Below are 21,703 nucleotides of genomic sequence, written 5' to 3' on the forward strand. Positions count from 1 at the left end.
AATGTACAACATGTCACTACCTCATGAACCATTGTACCATCTATTCACCATCATGTACTAACACTTGTCTTTAGTCCTGTCTTCTAATTACTTGTTTAGATTAGGGATAATTAGGAATATCTTTTGTAGTTATTTATTATAGGATTTTTTGTATTTATTGTTGTATTTACACCGTTTTGTATTGTCTTGCACTTTTTGTACCGTGTTACACCGTGATCCTAGAGGAACGCTGTTTCGTTTCAATATGTACTTGTATGTAGCTGAAATGACAATAAAACCTCTCTGACTGACTCTGACTGACCATGTCAGTGTCACTGCAGTGCTGATAATCATCCACCACCTAAATAATACCTACTCTGTGGTGGTCCTGTGGGGGTCCTGACCATTGAAAAACAGGGTGAAAGGGGGCTAACAAAGCATGTAGAGAAACAGATGGACTACAGTCAGTAATTGTATAACTACAAAGTGCTTCTATATGGTAAGTGGAGCTGATAAAATGGACAGAATGTTATGACTGATAGGTGTATCAGATGAGTGTGAATAAAAGTCACCAAATGCTGAAGCATCCATGATAAGGATGAATTAAAAACACAGTATTCATTTGGAGATAATTACATATTGAATTAAGTCTTTGTATGTTATGTTTTATATGTTCTGGTTATAAATGTTCATATTTTTACAGTATACTTTAATGATATATTCCTTAATTTCACAATGTACCAGGTGTCTGACCCTGAATTGTTGGGGAACAATTTACAATAGTGTGAAAGAATAAAGAAAATGAAGTAATTAAAAGTGAGTGAGGTAAAACTGTAATCAGCTGTTTACCTTCAGGACGCGTCTCAATTTGTTAATGCTTTGTAAAAGCCTTTATGCAATGCTGATGTGAGTTATTTCTCCTGCTAAATGATTTAAATTGAATTAAAGTTCAATTAAGGTTGTGAAAGCTTAATCCAACAATAAATCTGTATTTAAGGTGAATGTTTTTACAGTGTTTATTTAGTTTATTATAAGTAGTGCCCTAAGTAGGGAGTAGGCGTCATTTGAGACGAGGCCGATAGTCTCTACTCAAAGCGGGACGTCAGATTAGTGCCAAAAGTCGAGAGCACATTTTATTTGTTTTGGTGTCTATTAAAAATGCTGCTTCCAGTAACACTTCATCCGCACTATAAGCAGCAATATGGGTCATCCTCTTATGTGAATGTGCTGGTGTGGTGTACTTAAAGGATATTCCTTTCACTAAAGTTCTTTTTAGACGGTAACATAATGTGCAATAAAATACTTCCCACACTCTTAACATTGATGTAGTTTTTCTATGTGAATACGCTGATGCCGTTTGAGATTCTTTTCATGAGCAAAAATCATTCCACACACTAAGCAGTAATACGGTTTCTCTCCTGTGTGAATACGCTGATGTACTTTAAGAGCATCACTGTAAGCAAAACTCTTTTCACACTCTAAGCAGTGATACGGTTTCTCTCCTGTGTGAATACGCTGGTGTTTTTGGAGGTTAACCTGTTGAGCAAAACTCTTTCCACACTCTGAGCAGTGATACGGCTTTTCTCCAGTGTGAACACGCTGGTGTACTTTAAGGTCACTACTTTGAATAAAACTCTTTCCACACTCTGAGCAGTAATATGGTTTCTGTCCTGTGTGAACATGCTGGTGTACTTTAAGAGCATAACTGTTAGCAAAACTCTTCCCACACTCTGAGCAGTGATACGGTTTCTCTCCTGTGTGAACACGCTGGTGTACTTTAAGGTCACTACTTTGAGTAAAACTCTTTTCACACTCTGAACACAGAAATGGCTTCTCTCCTGTGTGAATGCGCTGGTGTTTTTGGAGCGTATTCTGTTGAGAAAAACTTCTTCCACACTCTGAGCAGTGATATGGCTTCTCTCCTGTGTGAATGCGCTGGTGTGTTTGGAACGTATTCTGTTGAGAAAAACTGCTTCCACACTCTGAGCAGTGATATGGCTTCTCTCCTGTGTGAATACGCTGGTGTCGTTGGAGATTACTCTGTGTAGTAAAACTCTTCCCAGACTCTGAGCAGTGATGAAAGTTCTTCATGTTTATGCTTTGATAAGACTGTAGAAACTGTTTCCTTGGAAAGCAACAGAAACAAAGAAACAAGTCGATTCATTAGAATTACTTTTACTACATTAATACCACAATGATATTAAACTCTTCACCTAGTAATAAAAACATTAAATTCACTTCACGTCTAAGTGAGAATCTGAATTCAAAGAACATCAGGATCAAATACTTATAAATACTGCAGATATTAATAAGTAAATAACTATAAATAACTTGATATAAATAAAGATATAAGAGATCTGACTTTCTCAACATCAGTCCTGCACCAAGCAAATCTAATCCAGTTCATGACAGGACTAATAATTAGCTCACAAGTGTAAATCTTTGGTGTGCTGGGAGTAAAAAAGGCTTCATAAATCACCACAATTATGAGCATAAAGCTATTTTAAACAGTCTGAATATATTAACCTAATAATATTAAATAACATAATAAAATAAAAAGAACAACAAATGCATCATAAATGTAAAAGAAACAAACAAGAAAACCCTTTACCTTCCTGTTAGAATCCTGGCAGCCACTTTAACAAAGCTGGTGTCTCCAGCAGGTCGTTTCTAATGAAGAACGTGCAGAAGATCCTTCTCACCAAGTGACTCAGCTACAAGTCTAGAGTTTAGTCCTTAAATAGAGCTGAGGACAAAGACCCAAGACGAGTTAAAAACTCTGCATTGGTCAATCATCAGCCAACCATTCACACCTTCTTGTGTGAAGTACTAGCTCATTATCTATGGAACGTGTGCAAATGAACTAGATGGAGCCACAAAGCATGATGGATGAAGTCAAACTGAAATGGCAAATGAACGATCAGTACTACTAGTGAATCTTTTATTATTAATAATAATATAGTTTCATTTTACATTCAGATTGAAACTTTTTTTGTGATGTATTTTGTTTACATTGGTATTACAGCTACTAATATTTTATCATTAAACTATTAGTCATTTTATAATCGTCATTTTACATCCGGCCCGCATAAGGTTCATGCCAATTAAAAATTAAATGTAAATAAACGTACATCAAACATGCATTACACCAGGATTGATTTTGAAGGGAGCACTATATCTTTAAATGACCGTAAGTTTTGATTTACGTGTGCGAGTGTTTCCAGCTTCACTGTAATGTGAACAGAAGGAGTTTTTACAAGACATGAACTTCTGAAGTATTTATTAACTGAAGTCAGGTGTAATGCTGGTTAAGGATCAGAATTTAGGCTCTAAATCGCTGTTACGATACTAAACAGAAATATAAGAACATTTTTACTCTGCCTACTTCTAATTTTCTGATTGTAACATCTGAACATTAACAGCTTATAAGAACAGTACAATCTACTGCTTTTTATAAATAGTGAGCAGTCGTAGCCTAGTGGTTAAGGTACTGGACTACTGGACTAGTCCAGGTACTGGAACTAGTAATTAGAAGGTCGCTGGTTCAAACCCCACCACAGCCAGGTTGCTGCTGTATACTGTAACTGTATTGTAAATCGCTTTGGATAAAGATATCTGCTAAATGCTGAAAATGTAAATAAAGAGACAAAATTAATATTGAGCAGAATTAAGTTCCCCTTATTGGTCCGGCCCTCCACAACAGTCCCAGTTTCTTATGTGGCCCCTTGGAAAATGTAATTGCCCACCCCTGATTTAAACCCTATTTTTTGGTACCCTTAAACTTTATAATAAATGCCTTTTATATTGTCACATTTCTAGAATGTATTTGTAACCTACATGTTGTGTACTATCATTATGAAGTGGAATTGTTCTGTGGAAACAAGTAGATTCCTTTTAATAACAATAACAATTCATGTAATCAAGATTATTTCATTTAATAACAATCTAAATTAAAACGGAAATGAGCTTAGATTATTTTTTAGTTGACTTTAAATTTAAAGTAAAATCATAATGTCCAGTTATTACCAAACCTTTTATTTTAAACCCTGAAATTCTATCCTAAATAGTTCCGCCAGATGCTTTTACCGTAATGTTTAGTATACGCACATCTTCACAAACAATGTGGGGGCTGATTTGACTGAGCATTTTGAAGTGGAGGCTTGACCGCAGTAGTAAATCAAACAATTCACAGACACACAAGTGCACAGTAAATATTTCTACACCATAAATACAGATAAATCTATAGGTGGGTGTTTCCTCTTATAGTTTTCTTATTGTTCCTCATATACAGTAGAAACTAATTCACACAAATATACATACAGCATTTTACATGACTTAGATTCTTATCATAAAAGCTTTATCTAAGTTCATGTTATTTCACTTTACAGAATAGACTTTCAATTCCTTGTTTGTGTTTAGGATTAAATGTAAATAACTTCTCTGCTAAGATAAATAGGTGTAGTTTGACTTCACCCATCATGCTTTGTGGCTCCATCTAGTTCATTTGCACACGTTCCATAGATAATGAGCTAGTACTTCACACAAGAAGGTGTGAATGGTTGGCTGATGATTGACCAATGCAGAGTTTTGAACTGGTCTTGGGTCTTTGTCCTCAGCTCTATATAAGGACTAAACTCTAGACTTGTAGCTGAGTCACTTGGTAAGAAGGATCTTCTGCACGTTCTTCATTAGAAACGACCTGCTGGAGACACCAGCTTTGTTAAAGTGGCTGCCAGGATTCTAACAGGAAGGTAAAGGGTTTTCTTGTTTGTTTCTTTTACATTTATGTTGCATTTGTTGTTATTTTTATTTTATTATGTTATTTAATATTATCAGGTTAATATATTCAGACTGTTTAAAATAGCTTTATGCTCATAATTGTGGTGATTTATGAAGCCTTTTTTACTCCCAGCACACCAAAGATTTACACTTGTGAGCTAATTATTAGTCCTGTCATGAACTGGATTAGATTTGCTTGGTGCAGGACTGATGTTGAGTAAGTCAGATGTCTTATATCTTTTTTTATATCAAGTTATTTATAGTTATTTCATTATTAATATCTGCAGTATTTATAAGTATTTGATCCTGATGTTCTTTGAATTCAGATTCTCACTTAGACGTGAAGTGAATTTAATGTTTTTATTACTAGGTGATGAGTTTAAGAGTGAAGCAGCATTACGGTCACACAGAAATTACGTTTTTGTGACTGAAGCCGTGTTTTATTTTCAAATACACACTAGAACTGTTCTACTTCAATTATGAATATGATCATTAATCATCAAATGTAATGTCGTGTAATGTACCAACCTCAGATCTGAATCTGTTTTTGTTCTGTTTTTGTTCTTTATTCAAGTTTAATCTACTTTAATAAACACAGAACAACTTTTACTTTAAGTGGAAGAATTTTACCCTGGTCTTTATGGTGTTTGCATAAATTCTTCATATTATGAATGCTAAGTTTTCATAAATGAATAGCCTCTTACTTTAACACTTCTAGGTCTACACTCCAAAATTCTAGTCTTTAGATGATTTCTACTTAGCAAATAATGAACCGTCCTCCACCAGAATGTACATGAGAAGGTGTGAATGGAGGGCTGTGGACTGAACAGTGTTGCATTGTTCTATCATCATGAGTCTTTGTTCTTTGTGTTTATCTATAGACCAAATTAGTGGTAGCTAAACTCCTTTGTTAAAAGAAATACTCATATTTACGTTTAATTTTCCCACCATCTTCTAGTGCATAAACCCAGTTCATATAAATCCTAATACAGACTGCACTGACATGTTTTGAAATTACATTTAAAAATAAATAAATACTATTGTGGTAGTTCAGGTGTTTCTTATCATGGAGGCGACCAATTGACCAAGACCAACTGGGGTCAGGAGACAAGTGTTTTTTTTATTGATGAATAAATGTGTTTGTTAAACTGTAAATTCCATCCGAGTCCTCTGTGTGATGAGAGTTTGGTTTTGAATCCGATGTCAGCAAATGTGTCCATGGTTGTTAAATGGGACTAAACTCACGGTCCATGTATTTGTATGTAGGCTTGAGCTGGAGTGACAATAGAAAGTGGATGTAAAGGACTGGGTGGGTAATCATTCTAAATAGTTCTTCATGTAACCTGAAATTCTGTTCATAAACCATAAGAGAATGAAAAGACTAAATCATTGGATTGGAGATTGGAGAGGAGAAGAAAACAGGAGGAGAAAGAACAGAAAAGAGTAGAAGTGAAATTCAGACCTTGTAGTATTTAAACTGTTATTATTTAATGTTCTTTTATGAGATATAAAACGATTATAAAAAAAATAAATAAAATGACTAATAGGTTAATGATAAAATATTACTAGCTATAATACCAATGTAAACTCTTCTTTTAGCTCTCGTGGAGACAGGACGCACTTTTCCCTCCTCCTCCCTTATCTACCCTGCTTGGCTTCTCCTGTATTGTCTTGTCTCGTCACTCTGCTCTACAGAGATTTTTCTCAGCACTGCTCTTCAAAGAACAAATTCCGGAAGATCTGCTGCTACACCTACCCCTCCCCTCACTGACTGTTTTTCATTCTGGCCAGTAAGAGCTGTAAAACAGCCATTTCATCGCGAACTTTGTACAGACTTTCCTTCTTGCTGCAGAATGGGAACTGACAGAACTCTTTCCTTACCCAAACCAACGTCTCCACTCTTAGCTTCATCCCACCACTATGGTTGGACGGGTCTGTAGCACGCGCTGTTATAGCTGCGAAATCGCCAGATGGCTGCCTCCCATAGTGGTTACTTTTCATCATCCCCACATCCCTACCCGTGGCTTGTTGTGTGATTATGTTATGTTCATATGTGCTTGTGTGCTGTAAGGGGCTTTTTTTTCATGTTACCATAATGTGCTCCTTGGGGAACACAGTCTGGTTACTGGTTTTTTTTATCTCCTACTTTCCCAATGTGTACTTTCCTACTTTCCCAATCCTGTCTTCCTGTCCTGTCCCCCCCTTGTCATATTGAATGTTCTGGACGGGCTGATGGCCAATTTCGCTGTAATTGTACTTGTGCAATTTATAGTGACAATAAAGTTAGTTACAAGTTACAAGTAAAATGAAACTATATTATTATTAATAATAAAAAATTACTGATCGTTCATTTTCCATTTCACCAATATCTGTGACACACTGGATTCTGGGCTAGTTTCAGCTTCAGGGTTGATTTTAGATCAGACATTAGGCTGGATAATTTTGCTAAACCTGGCAACTCTCGTTATTTTCCCGCCTAACTGGGCTTGTTTACAAATTCAGTCATGGTTGAAAATTGGGCTACTTTCAAAATGTGTCACGGCTGTCTAAAAGCTTTCATTGCAAACCGTACAAAATGTTTTTAATGAGGATTTGCGCTCACATACCTATAAACAAGATCTGCTAGTTTTAGCATGTGAACAAAGTCACACACATATACAGTGTATCACAAAAGTGAGTACACCCCTCACATTTCTGCAAATATTTCATTATATCTTTTCATGGGACAACACTATAGAAATAAAACTTGGATATAACTTAGAGTAGTCAGTGTACAGCTTGTATAGCAGTGTAGATTTACTGTCTTCTGAAAATAACTCAACACACAGCCATTAATGTCTAAATGGCTGGCAACATAAGTGAGTACACCCCACAGTGAACATGTCCAAATTGTGCCCAAAGTGTCAATATTTTGTGTGACCACCATTATTATCCAGCACTGCCTTAACCCTCCTGGGCATGGAATTCACCAGAGCTGCACAGGTTGCTACTGGAATCCTCTTCCACTCCTCCATGATGACATCACGGAGCTGGTGGATGTTAGACACCTTGAACTCCTCCACCTTCCACTTGAGGATGCGCCACAGGTGCTCAATTGGGTTTAGTCCATCACCTTTACCTTCAGCTTCCTCAGCAAGGCAGTTGTCATCTTGGAGGTTGTGTTTTGGGGTCGTTATCCTGTTGGAAAACTGCCATGAGGCCCAGTTTTCGAAGGGAGGGGATCATGCTCTGTTTCAGAATGTCACAGTACATGTTGGAATTCATGTTTCCCTCAATGAACTGCAGCTCCCCAGTGCCAGCAACACTCATGCAGCCCAAGACCATGATGCTACCACCACCATACTTGACTGTAGGCAAGATACAGTTGTCTTGGTACTTCTCACCAGGGCGCCGCCACACATGCTGGACACCATCTGAGCCAAACAAGTTTATCTTGGTCTCGTCAGACCACAGGGCATTCCAGTAATCCATGTTCTTGGACTGCTTGTCTTCAGCAAACTGTTTGCTGGCTTTCTTGTGCGTCAGCTTCCTTCTGGGATGACGACCATGCAGACTGAGTTGATGCAGTGTGCGGCGTATGGTCTGAGCACTGACAGGCTGACCTCCCACGTCTTCAACCTCTGCAGCAATGCTGGCAGCACTCATGTGTCTATTTTTTAAAGCCAACCTCTGGATATGACGCCGAACACGTGGACTCAACTTCCTTGGTCGACCCTGGCGAAGCCTGTTCCGAGTGGAACCTGTCCTGGAAAACCGCTGTATGACCTTGGCCACCATGCTGTAGCTCAGTTTCAGGGTGTTAGCAATCTTCTTATAGCCCAGGCCATCTTTGTGGAGAGTAACAATTCTATTTCTCACATCCTCAGAGAGTTCTTTGCCATGAGGTGCCATGTTGAATATCCAGTGGCCAGTATGAGAGAATTGTACCCAAAACACCAAATTTAACAGCCCTGCTCCCCATTTACACCTGGGACCTTGACACATGACACCAGGGAGGGACAACGACACATTTGGGCACAATTTGGACATGTTCACTGTGGGGTGTACTCACTTATGTTGCCAGCTATTTAGACATTAATGGCTGTGTGTTGAGTTATTTTCAGAAGACAGTAAATCTACACTGCTATACAAGCTGTACACTGACTACTCTAAGTTATATCCAAGTTTCATGTCTATAGTGTTGTCCCATGAAAAGATATAATGAAATATTTGCAGAAATGTGAGGGGTGTACTCACTTTTGTGATACACTGTACATACAGCATTTTACATGACTTAAATTCTTATTATAAAAGCTTTATCTAAGTTCATGTCATTTCACTTTACAGAATAGCCTTTCAATTCCTTGTTTGTGTTTAGGATTAAATGTAAATAACTTTTCTGCTGAGATAAATAGGTGTAGATTTACTTCACCCATCATGCCTTGTGGCTCCATCTACTTCATTTGCACACGTTCCATAGATAATGATCTAGTACTTCACACAAGAAGGTGTGAATGGTTGTCTGATGATTGACCAATGCAGAGTTTTTAACTGGTCTTGGGTCTTTGTCCTCAGCTCTATTTAAGGACTAAACTCTAGACTTGTAGCTGAGTCACTTGGTAAGAAGGATCTTCTGCACGTTCTCCATTAGAAACGACCTGCTGGAGACACCAGCTTTGTTAAAGTGGCTGCCAGGATTCTAACAGGAAGGTAAAGGGTTTTCTTGTTTGTTTCTTTTACATTTATGATGCATTTGTTGTTCTTTTTATTTTATTGTTATTTAATATTATCAGGTTAATATATTCAGACTGTTTGAAATAGCTTTATGCTCATAATTGTGGTGATTTATGAAGCCTTTTTTACTCCCAGCACACCAAAGATTTACACTTGTGAGCTAATTATTAGTCCTGTCATGAACTGGATTAGATTTGCTTTGTGCAGGACTGATGTTGAGTAAGTCAGATCTCTTATATCTTTATTTATATCAAGTTATTTATAGTTATTTACTTATTAATATCTGCAGTATTTAGTGTGGGAAGAGTTTTACTATGCAGAGTAATCTCCAACGACACCAGCGCATTCACACAGGAGAGAAGCCATATCACTGCTCAGAGTGTGGGAAGAGTTTTACTACGCAGAGTCATCTTAAACAACACCAGCGTATTCACACAGGAGAGAAGCCATATCCCTGCTCAGAGTGTGGAAAGAGTTTCACTCAAAGTGGTGACCTTAAAGTACACCAGCGCATTCACACAGGAGAGAAGCTATATCAGTGTTCAGAGTGTGAAAAGAGTTTTACTCAAAGCAGTAACCTTAAATTACATCAGCGTATTCACACAGGAGAGAAGCCGTATCACTGCTTGGTGTGTGGAAAGAGTTTTACTCAAAGTAGTGCCCTTACAGTACACCAGCGTATTCACACAGGAGAGAAACCATATTACTGCTCAGAGTGTGGAAAGATTTTTGCTCAAAGTAGTGCCCTTACAGTACACCAGCGTATTCACACAGGAGAGAAACCATATTACTGCTCAGAGTGTGGAAAGAGTTTTGCTCATGAAAATAATCTCAAACGGCATCAGCGTATTCACATAGAAAAGCTACATCACTGTTAAGAGTGTGGGAAGTATTTTATTGCACATTATGTTCTCCAACAACACCAGCGCATTCACACAGGAGAAAGGTCGTATCACCGTTCACTGTCTGAAAAGAACTTTAGTGAAAGGTATATCCTTTAAGTACACCACACCAGCGCATTCACATAAGAGGATGACCCATATTGCTGCTTATAGTGTGGATGAAGTTTTACTGGAAGCAGCATTTTTAATAGACACCAGTACGGTCACACAGAAGTTAAGTTTTTGTGACTGAAGTCGTCTTGAAAAACACCAGCACATTCAGAGGAGAAAATAAAATGATACTCCACTACTGCATGTACAGAAAAAGCTATGTGTACTTTCTTTTTCTACTAATATACACTAGAACTGTTCTACTTCAATTATCAAATGTACATGATGGTGTGAATATGATCATTAATCTTTAAATGTAATGTGGTGTAATGTACCAACCTCAGATCTGAATCTGGTTTGGTTCTTTATTCAAGTTTAATCTACTTTAATAAACACAGAACAACTTTTACTTTCAAGTGAAAGAACTTTACCCTGGTCTTTATGGTATTTGCAAAGTTTTCATAAATGAATAGCCTCTTACTTTAACACTTCTAGGTCTACACTCCAAAATTCTAGTCTTTAGATGATTTCCACTTAGCAAATAATGAACCGTCCTCCACCAGAATGTACATGAGAAGGTGTGAATGGAGGGCTGTGGACTGAACAGTGTTGCATTGTTCTATCATCATGAGTCTTTGTTCTTTGTGTTTATATATAGACCAAATTAGTGGTAGCTAAACTCCTTTGTTAGAAGAAATACTCATATTTACGTTTAATTATCCCACCATCTTCTAGTGCATAAAACCCAGTTCATATAAATCCTAATACAGACTGCACTGTCATGTTTTAAAATTACATTTTAAAATAAATAAATACTGTTGTGGTAGTTCAGGTGTTTTCTTATCATGGAGGTGACCAACTGACCAAGACCAACTGAGGGGTCGGGAGACAAGTGTTTCTTTATTGATGAAAAAATTTATTTGTTAAACTGTAAATTCCATCCGAGTCCTCTGTGTGATGAGAGTTTGGTTTTGAATCTGATGTCAGCAAATGTGTCCACGGTTGTTAAATGGGACTAAACTCACTGTCCATGTATTTGTATGTAGGCTTGAGCTGAAGTGACAATAGAAGATAGAGGTAAAGAACTGGGTGGGTACCCAGCTAGCAAAATATTTATGATATAAATATCCGGCATGCCGGAAATTTTTGTGCTGGCCCACATCCGGCAGCCCAGATCCCAGCCATGACTGCCAGCAATATGCCAACACTTAACCAACTGCTAGCCAGAACAGCCATTATCGGGGCAAATATGGCCCAGTTCTGCCCTGCAGTACATTTTTAAAAGGCTTTCCCCAGCCACATGTAACCTTAAATGGTCACTGGGACTGCTACAACTGTTCTTGCTTCCTATCGCTATGAAAACACTCTGGAAAAAAATAAAATAAAATAATAATATATATATATATATATATATATATATATATACAGTATATATATATACTGTATATACAGGTACATATACACTTTATTATAATTATAAGTAATAATAATAATAGAGTACAATTAAAACAGTAACAGAAAAAGACAAATGAAAAAGAAAAAGACAAAACACATTTTATTTCAAGTATTTTTATTTATTATAAAAATGTTTTGTCCTGCCATAATTGACTGCTGATCTCCTGCCTCCTGACACTGGTCTGTAATTCTGGAATGAAAACAAAAAACTATTTTTTCACAGATCAATGTGGATCTTATTCAAATTTTCAGTTCCACTTAATGATGGAAAAGAAATGTTGAATAAGAAAAAAAGTAACTGTAGTTTAAATATGTTTGCCTGGTTAAAATTGGTTCATTGGTTTACTCAGGCAGCAGGAGTGGCATCATGAAAAGCTGTTTCCAGAACAGTGCTAGAGCAGAATAAACAGTGCCTTTAGTAGGCTGAAGAACATAAGCGCAAACTTTGAAATATGTGCTTTAGACATGATAATGTGCTTTTTGGTTATAATATTTTACAGTGTTATGTACAGTGCTTGCATACATTATCCCTAATCAATCCTGAAAATGTCTTTCAAACTGTATGTTGATAAAAGCAGCTTTTGTAAACATTTTACCAAGATCAGTGTAGGACAAATAACACAAGGTGGCTGAGTGAGCTGGGTGCACAAAAAGTCACTGCAGAAATATAAACACTTAATTAGTTAAATCATTCAATCAAGGAAATGTATAAAGACCTTTAAATATGTGCTTTAGGCATGATAATGTGCTTTGTCTTTGTACACATGTTTCCTGGGTTATTTATGCCAGCCAATGACTAAAAGTTTTTATAATATTGTCAACTGCCAGGAAGAGGGAACTAATGTAACCAACCTTTTATATACATCAAACCCCTTACTCAAAAACAATGGACCACCAGCTCCACACAGCTGTAGGTATAGGTAACTAATGTAATCGTTTTAAAATATTATGTGTGTAATATAACTTGGCTATATTGTTAGATGGTTTATATCGTATTTATAATATCAGTGTAATTTTCCTTTAGATGTATGTTTTAAATTAATTTTGATAGCCTTTTGCTGCCATATTTATGTATAGCTGGCTAGATAGTTAGTTTACCGTACCTGCCAAGCTAGCATTTTTGGCTAACGTTCAAACATAGCTATAATATATTTATTAATTATCAAAAATACGAAATAATTTGATTATATATATTGTTCTGTTACTACAGTATATCAGTATTTTTAATATAATGTTTTAGTAAGTTTTAGTCCTAAAGAGCAGCAGTTAACGTTACCTTGAAATCCTCAGTGACAGTGTAAAAGATAACGGTTTTCTTATTTAAACCGGACTAAGTGCGCGAGGCTCCTTGCGCATGCGTTCAGGGAACCTTTCGTATCGAAGTAGTGAACTGATTCTGACACAACCATGTATTAACGTTAAGGTAATAGTTTTGCCGGTTTTTTTGTTCTGTCAAAACCGCACGTGATTGGTCAAGATACGTGGTGGCGTTTGTGTGTTTACACTGAGCAGGAGGGGAGGGGTTACACACACACAGAGACAGCGTGCACACGAACAGGAGGGAGAGAGAGAGAGAGAGAGAGAGAGAGAGAGAGAGAGAGAGAGAGAACTCAGCGCTTTACACAGCCAGACATTACACGCTGGAAAGGTGAGGAAAATGAGTGAGAGGAAACATAGTAAAGTTTGGACTCGAGAAGCCCCTTTTTACAGAGAAGTTCAGACCCACTGAACCAAGTGTTCACTGGGAGACCAAGTGTTCAGTCTACCCACATCTTAAACATGTGATGGCACATAGACTGTGTATCTGTCCCCTAAGAGAGAATCTTTTTTAACAGGTCAGATCATAACAGAAAGGAGAAACAGGATCAACCTATCAAAGATGAGCTCCTTGGTTTTTCTGAATGCTAATCTTCACTAAATACTTACAAATACTGTCACCTGGATGCTGATTTATCTTTTTTTTTTTCACATTTTCATTTATATTTTGCTGAGTGTGAGTGATGCTTCGTTGATGTTGTGTTGTTTCACTCTAGATGCTTGTTTATTTTGTTTTGTTTATTAGGATTTTAACGTCACGTTTTACACTTTGGTTACATTCGTGACAGAAACATTCACCTCACTTGCATGTCTTTGGACCGGAGCACCCGGAGGAAACCCACGCGGACACGGGAAAGACATGCAAACTCCACACAGAAAGGACCCGGGCTCTTCACCTGGGGATCGAACCCAGGACCTTCTTGCCGTGAGGCGACAGTGCCAACCACTTAGCCACCATGCTGTCCCACTTTAGATGCAAACGTACAAATAATGTACACAATCAGATCTTTTTGTCTAATTGAGATGGGTCTTTGTTTTTGTATTTTATAATTTATTGTTGTGGCACTCTGTTCCATGTTGAGTATATAAATAAAGCAATTTAAATAATAAACATTTGATACAATGTTTTTTTTACATTATTAATTCATTTTACATGTAATTTGGTAATAAATTAATTTAAGCAACAAAAAAATCTAAGCAGCCACTTGGGAGCCGAAAGAGCCGGCTCTTTATAGTGAGCCGAGCCAAAAGAACGGCTGTTGGAGCCGAAATTCCCATCACTACTAAGTTCAGGACCCAGTTGGCCGGTAGATGGCGCTGTAAACAATGACTTGCCACTTTGTGTTCTAATTTAGCATAGAGCAGTCATATGTGAAACACTATCGTCTTCTCAGCATTGATAACAGTGTTTTTACCTAAATAAAGCCAGGTTCCACCGAGACTTGAACTCAGATCACTGGATTCAGAGTCCAGAGTGCTAACCATTACACCATGGAACCACAAAAGAAGAATTGAGCACAAAGGTTAATAATTACACCCATGGCTGGATTACTGACCGGGCCAGTGGGGCCAGCGCCCAGGGGCCCTTGAGGTCAGGGGGCCCCGGGGGGGCCCTGGCCCAAAACATTTTGCGATGCCTATCAACATTTATGATACAATATATTTTTTAAAATGGCCCTCCATTTTAAGGATCCTCTGACTATTAGGGACTTTGACCCCAGGGCCTCTTGGGGGCCCTAGCCATGCCTTTGGGGCCCCTAGCCATGCTTTTGGGGCCCCTAGCCATGCTTTTGGGGGCCCTAGCCATGCTTTTGGGCCCTAGCCATGCTTTTGGGCCCCTTATGAAAATGGATGAGGCGACCCTAGGGGTCCTAGGAAAGAGGGGGGCATATTTTTAGAGGGCCCTGGTTATGAGAGCCCCTACCAGGGGGCCCTAGAGAAGAGCAGGGCATACCATTAGAGGGCCCTTGATCACGAGGGCCCCTGCTATGGGGCCCTTGACTTCCATAGAAGTCGTTTACCATGGCTCCTTGACTTTCTAGGGACCTACAAATTGCCAGGCAAGCTACCATATTTCATAACAGACGTTTTGTTGCAAATATGCGATTCAGGCCCTAACTTAATGTTTCTGAATTTGTATTGTTTCAAAGTTTTATGTTCAATTTCTCTTAAGCGCAGAGACACAAATTAATTTAGCAATTTTGCAATTATTTAAATTTAAGACAAGCAATTTGTCTGATGAATGCTATCTTTGACACCGATTAAATTGAGTGAATTTGGCCAAGGGTGTGATTTCACTTATGTGAAAACAACAAGCCATTTGACTAGTTTCATGTTTCCCCTTTAATAAACAACAGTAAAGAGACCAGTGGTCACTCTAGCTCTAAAGGAATGCATGAAAGGAAAAGTGCCTTTTCATACAACAGAACTGCAAGCTAATTTTACTGAGTAGCACAATTTTGGTTTGGTGACAGATGATGAAACAGCAAGTGGTTTTGTTGTAGTAGCTGTGGCTGCGTATGCGTGTAACCCTGATATTTTGTTTGAGGATTATTTATTGGAAAACATATTTTATTCAGCTTGTTATTCAATGACTATTCAATGACAGTTTGACATGACTTGACATGTTTCAAGGCAGTGTGAAGGGGTCTCGACAATAATTAAACTTGATTTAATATCATTAACACAGCATTTTTAATATACTCAAAACCTTCCCCCTGTCTCCCTCTCCATGCCTCTCTCTCTCTCTCTCACACACACACTCTCACAAAACAGCATTTTTTGTAGTAGATAGTGGCTGCCCCTCCCCCACTCTCTCACTCAGTGGTGAAAAATTGTTACATTGCCCTAAATTCCCACGGGGGCTGAGCCAATCAGGTGTTGCGAGAACTTCCAAGTGAATATGCAAGATCTATATAAAACCCCCTGCCAGTATCAAAACTCCTCACATTCAGACAGTTCAGCTTGCGAACTTGCTCTGTGCTTTTACTACAACTTTTACCTTGCTATTACCAGATCAGCAACCAACAGCCTTTTTAAAGGCTCATTGCCCTTTATACTGCATTATATTATTTTATAATATATATAAATATTTTAATATTATACTATACTATACTATATTGCATATATTCTGTTACATTCTTTTCATAGTCTTTTCAAAGGCTTATATATTATATTATATTATATTACATGATATAATATTATATTACTATATATAATATATTAAACTTTGAAAGGTTCACAGCCTTTTTCAAGGCTAGTGTAACGTTGCTAACTAGCAACTTACAGCTTTTTTAAAAGCTTATTGTTATTTGCATATTACATTATTGATAATAGTAGAAGTGTAAGCTTTATAATATTAGTACATACATACAATACATTTACAATAACAACAATTTATAGCTAAATAGTTATAGGTCAGCCTTTTTTTATTACATATTGTATCTGGTTCTACAATTTTGTGATTGTATTTTTTTCCTGAACATACAACATAGAAACAACATAGTAAGTAGTGGATAGGAATAGGAATTTGCAAGACAAGCTTCTATATTTGCATCTTAAGAAACACTTGCCATTAATAACATGGATCCCAAACATAAAAGTGGTGCCTCAAAAAGAAAAGCAAAAAAGATTTAGGAAGCAAATCAGGCAGATTTCCTGAGAAGCGTTCCTTTGATCTCAAACTTCTTTGAGAAACCGCTGGATATGAGTGAGACAAGTATTGCTAATGTTAGCAGTGATCAGAGTTCTACCAATGAAGATGTGACTGGCTTAGTGTCACCTGTCAGTGACTATGTACCTTTGCAGACCCAGTCAGGTGCAGAGCAGAAATGCCAGCCCTGCCAGGCTACCACAGACCAGCAGCAGAAAGACCATGAAAGGAAAGTTGCAGGTGTGTCAGACCCACAATCAGACCAGCCAGCTGCATCGTGTGAGTGTCGTTTTTCAAAAGAGGATGGCAAGGACCCCAACTGCTGGTGTGAAACGGTCAACGACCCTGCTTTATGGCCCAGTACCATTACCGACCAAGCCAAGTCGATTCTTGTTAGTAGAGGAGAAGCTGCATTTCAAAACAATAGTGCTAAGTACCCAGCCTCAGTCAGGGATAGAGGCATTGGGGGTACCAGTAGGAGCTTTACAAATGCTCTATACTCAGTTGCTCTCTACCCAACGGGCAAACTGTGACTAGGCAGTGGCTACTTTACTCTCCTTCAACTGGCTGTGTGTATTGTTTTGCTTGCAAACTTTTTTCCAGTAAGCACAATACTTTTGTTCATGGATTTTCTGACTGGAAACATTCAGAGCGGATTGGTCAGCGATTGGTAATCGCTCCAGAGGCACAGCAACAATTGATTCTGATATTGTCAAAACAAATTGATGCAGAAAGACAATACTGGCGGGAAGTTTTGAAAAGAGTTGTTGCAGTCATCCAGTTTTTGGGGGAGAGGGGACTTGCTTTCAGGGGAGATGATGAGCTATTAGGATCAGCCCACAATGGTAATTTTTTGGGCATCATAGAACTCTTAGCCAAATTTGACCCATTCCTAGCTGAGCACCTCCAAAGGTTTGGAGGTAAGGGAAAAGGTTCTGTGTCCTACTTATCATTGACAGTGTGTGAAGAATTTATCCATTTGATGGGACAGAGAACAAAGCAGGCAATTGTTAATGAGATCAAAGAATCAAAATACTTCTCTGTTATAGTTGACTCCACTCCAGACCTTGCTCATGTGGACCAACTTACTTTTATTTTCAGGTTTGTTAATAATGACGGACATGTAGTTGAGCGTTTTCTAGCTTTTTAGCCTATTGAAAACCATAGTCGGGACAGTTTGGTAGAGTGTGTCGTTGCTATGGTGGAGAATCTGGGCCTAGACTTATCCAACTGTAGGGGCCAGTCATATGATCATGCAAGTAACATGTCGGGAAAGTACAATGGAGTCCAAGCTCATCTTAAACAAAGAAACCCTTTGATTTGTTATGCCCCCTGTGCAGCACATTCACTGAATTTAGTTGGTGTCAATGCTGTTGACAGTAGCCCAGAAGCTGGATGTTTTTTTTGACTTTGTACAGGCAATGTACACATTTTGTGCATCATCTACACACAGGTGGGGAAAGGTTTTCCGTGATACTGATATCAAACTCACACTGAAATCACTGTCAGGTACTCGATGGAGCGCACGAGCTGAGTCAACTAAGGCTCTTTGGAAATATTATGCACAACTGAGAGAGGCATTGAATGAAATGTCTAAAGATATGGAGGAGAAATGTGTAACTCGAAGTGAAGCCTCTGCACTCTGTGACAAATTGGACACGTTGGAGATACTTCTGGGACACAATACTACAGAGGTTCCAAGCCACAAGCCTGCAGCTGCAGAAGCATGATATTGACATATGTACAGCTACACAACTTCTCTTGTCTTTATGAGACTTTGTGGCAGCACAGAGAGATAACTTTGAGGTGTTTGAAGGGGCAGCTTTAAATGTCACCACTGCTGTCTCCCAAGAGTACAGGCATGACCTCCAGCGTACAAAGAAGCGCAAAATTATGTCTGATGATAGTGCAGAGCCAGGTGTAGCATTTAACGGAAAGGACAAGTTTCGGATCGAAACTTTCAATGTTGTCATTGACAAACTTGTGTCCTGTCTCAACCACCGTTTGAATGCATACACACACATAACTGAGCTATTTGATGTTCTTTTCATGCCTGACAATATGTCCAACAGTGAGCTCACTTTAAAGGCTAACTCACTCGCTGCAGCATATCCTTCAGATCTGAACATGAGCCTGGCAGATGAATTGATACAAAACAAATCATTCATAACAGAAAAAGAAAAATGTCCTAGTAAAATAGCTCAAAACCATGATAAACTCTTTGCCCAGGGGCCCAGACTATCCTTAATCCGTCCTTGTATAGACCTATCACATGTGCTAATCCTTATGCAAATTAGGCGATGGCGTCATTTAGCGACTTCTAACTACTTTTAGGACAGCCAATAGCAACTTTCCTTTCTGAGGACTTAGCAACACTTGCAGTGACCCACAGTATCCTTGGCAGGACTTTCAGCCAATCACACAAATACCACAGAAACACCCGGGAAAGTAAAAACACAAGTTTAGTAATTAGTGCAAAATGGAGAAAACTTTAAAAAATGCAAAGGAGGAGATGAAGGAGTGAATGATGAATACATAAAACTGAACAACTTCTGTGGTTGTCGGAGTCACATCATATTACTTTTTTTTCATTTCTCCAAAAGTACCACAAGAGGGCGACATCACAGATTTTTCCAACATGGTTACAAAATCTCATATTACCACATCATACAGATTTTACTGATTCTACTGAATTTTATTGTAGATCAAACCAACATGAGCATTTGTAGCAGCAGGAAAAACAAGATAGAAAAACAACCTGGGCATGATGCAGTAGTTTTATTTTATGCTCTGGTTAAGTGTAAAATATTGATACATTATCGTTTTTATAAACTGATGCATGACATTAAATAATGTAAAAACATGGTGTTGTAGAAAAGCATTATGTACTTTAATTGAGAATGAATTGCACTTAAATGTTTAATGTGATTGTTATATTTGTTTGCTGTACAAAATAGTTTTTTAAAAAGTAATTTGTATATTTGAACGTTGTAACAAAATGTAATTTTAAAAATCAAATCTCTCTCTCTATACAGGCTCATCGTGGAGGCAAATTGGTGGATAAGTGGGCAGGTCTAAACTGCTGTATGCTGAGTGAGCAGAGATAAACTGATGAAGGCTGAACGAACGTACCACAATACAAATAACTATTTCTGTGAAAGAATCAATTCCCCTCTGAAACCATCCCCACATATCTAAGTTCTGCTGTATTATTCCTCACCATGTGCTGGTTTCACTTTTAAACTTGTGTTTTACAGCTCAGGAGAAATCAGGTGAGAATCAGCTTCTCCGGGAGACTCTAAAACACCTCATGTGGCTTAATGTACTAAACAGCCTAGGAAAAGAAAATCTTCATAAATGTATCACTGCCTCACAGATTCTAAAATCACTCAAACAGTTTAATGTTACACTTTCATGTAAATTTTACATTTAATTTGTTAAATCTGACAGTTTCACTTCTGATCCATAATCAACATCAAACCCCGGGTAGAGGAGCTGAGTGAACCTGGTGTGAACTCTGTGGAGGAGCTTCATTGTATCAGAGACGCTGTAGAAGGACAGAGTTCCTGCCCTGTAATCCACATACACTCCTATTCTAGAGGAACTCGGCATTATGGGAATTTTAGTCTCTATGTATTTGTGCCAGAATGAAAATCTGGATGGAGAACAGAACAAACTCCAGGACTGATTATTACATCCAAACCAACACTTAACCCCGAATCCCTTCCTGCTGATGCTTTTATATGACACTGCTATAAAAACCCCATAATTCCCACTCCACTCAACCTCCCAGTAACAGCGTCCACTCACACTCTCTCTACACAGAACCTGGGGGTAATTATCAAATCTATCTGGATGATCAGGATACGACTGTAATGTTCTACTGCAGGTCACCACTTTGTTCTCCTCAGACAGACGGAGGTTTTTATTTACTGTGTTTGGATCCAGTGTGAACCAACAAACATCTGGAGAGGAAACACAAAATAAACCAATTAACACAGAAGAGAGAGAGAGTGTGTGTACAGTGTGTGTGTGTAGTGTGTGTATGTCTAAGTATGTGTGAAAGAGTGTGACACTAGACACACAAACAAACACAGAAACACAGCACAACCAAAGATACAGAGCAACAGTATTCAACACCAAACACACAAACACTGCACACACACTACACAAACACTTGATATTCACACATACATTACACATACACTACACATAGACATGTGTGTACTGGGGGTGCAAATACTTTTTCACTGCATTGTGTACGTTTGTGTCCTTGTGAGAAACTTACATTGTAGAAAATCTTCTCTGATTTTAGGTTCAGGAGGTATCTGGACATTCTTCATTGAAGAAAGAGTAACAGTACAATCAACAGTTAAAATTAAAAGTAAATAAATATTTGACATGTTCTCCCAGTGTTTGTGTAAAAATACCTTATTTTTGAGTAACGGATTAAGTGTGAGTGTATTTCATTCAATCGTGGACTCACTGTGACCATGACCAGTACTGGGTTAATGAGTAAATAAATGATGTTGTTAGATGTAAAATGTTCATGTTGGTGGATTTGATTGTTTTGTTTGATGTTTGAGTACTGAAGCATTTTGGAGACAATGGAACACTGAGGGCTTGAACTCACCTTCATCTGGTATCTTCTCACACTTCTCATGACTGATTGTGATGGCGACTGATTCTGCAGATCCAGCAGGAGCCGAGAGAGACTGAAAATTCTACATCCAGACAGATAATGTTCACAGAGAAACAACAAGATGATGAAGCACAGTGATGTTTCACCAAATAACATTTACAGTATTTCATGATC

At 38.1% G+C, this 21,703-nt stretch overlaps 1 non-coding gene and 1 pseudogene across 1 annotated transcript; both read right to left on the reverse strand.

The window, feature by feature from the left end:
• The window catches only part of LOC134326726 (zinc finger protein 850-like), a 75,571-nt pseudogene extending 73,570 nt beyond the window's left edge, over positions 1 to 2,001 (reverse strand).
• A 12,661-nt stretch (positions 2,002 to 14,662) lies between these two features.
• On the reverse strand, positions 14,663 to 14,734 carry trnaq-cug (transfer RNA glutamine (anticodon CUG)). Its single transcript has one exon. It is a non-coding gene; the product is annotated as a tRNA-Gln (tRNA).
• Between the last annotated feature and the right edge of the window lie 6,969 nt (positions 14,735 to 21,703).

Source organism: Trichomycterus rosablanca, chromosome 14 (genome assembly GCF_030014385.1).
Source record: "Trichomycterus rosablanca isolate fTriRos1 chromosome 14, fTriRos1.hap1, whole genome shotgun sequence".
Classification (NCBI taxonomy): Eukaryota; Metazoa; Chordata; class Actinopteri; order Siluriformes; family Trichomycteridae; genus Trichomycterus; species Trichomycterus rosablanca.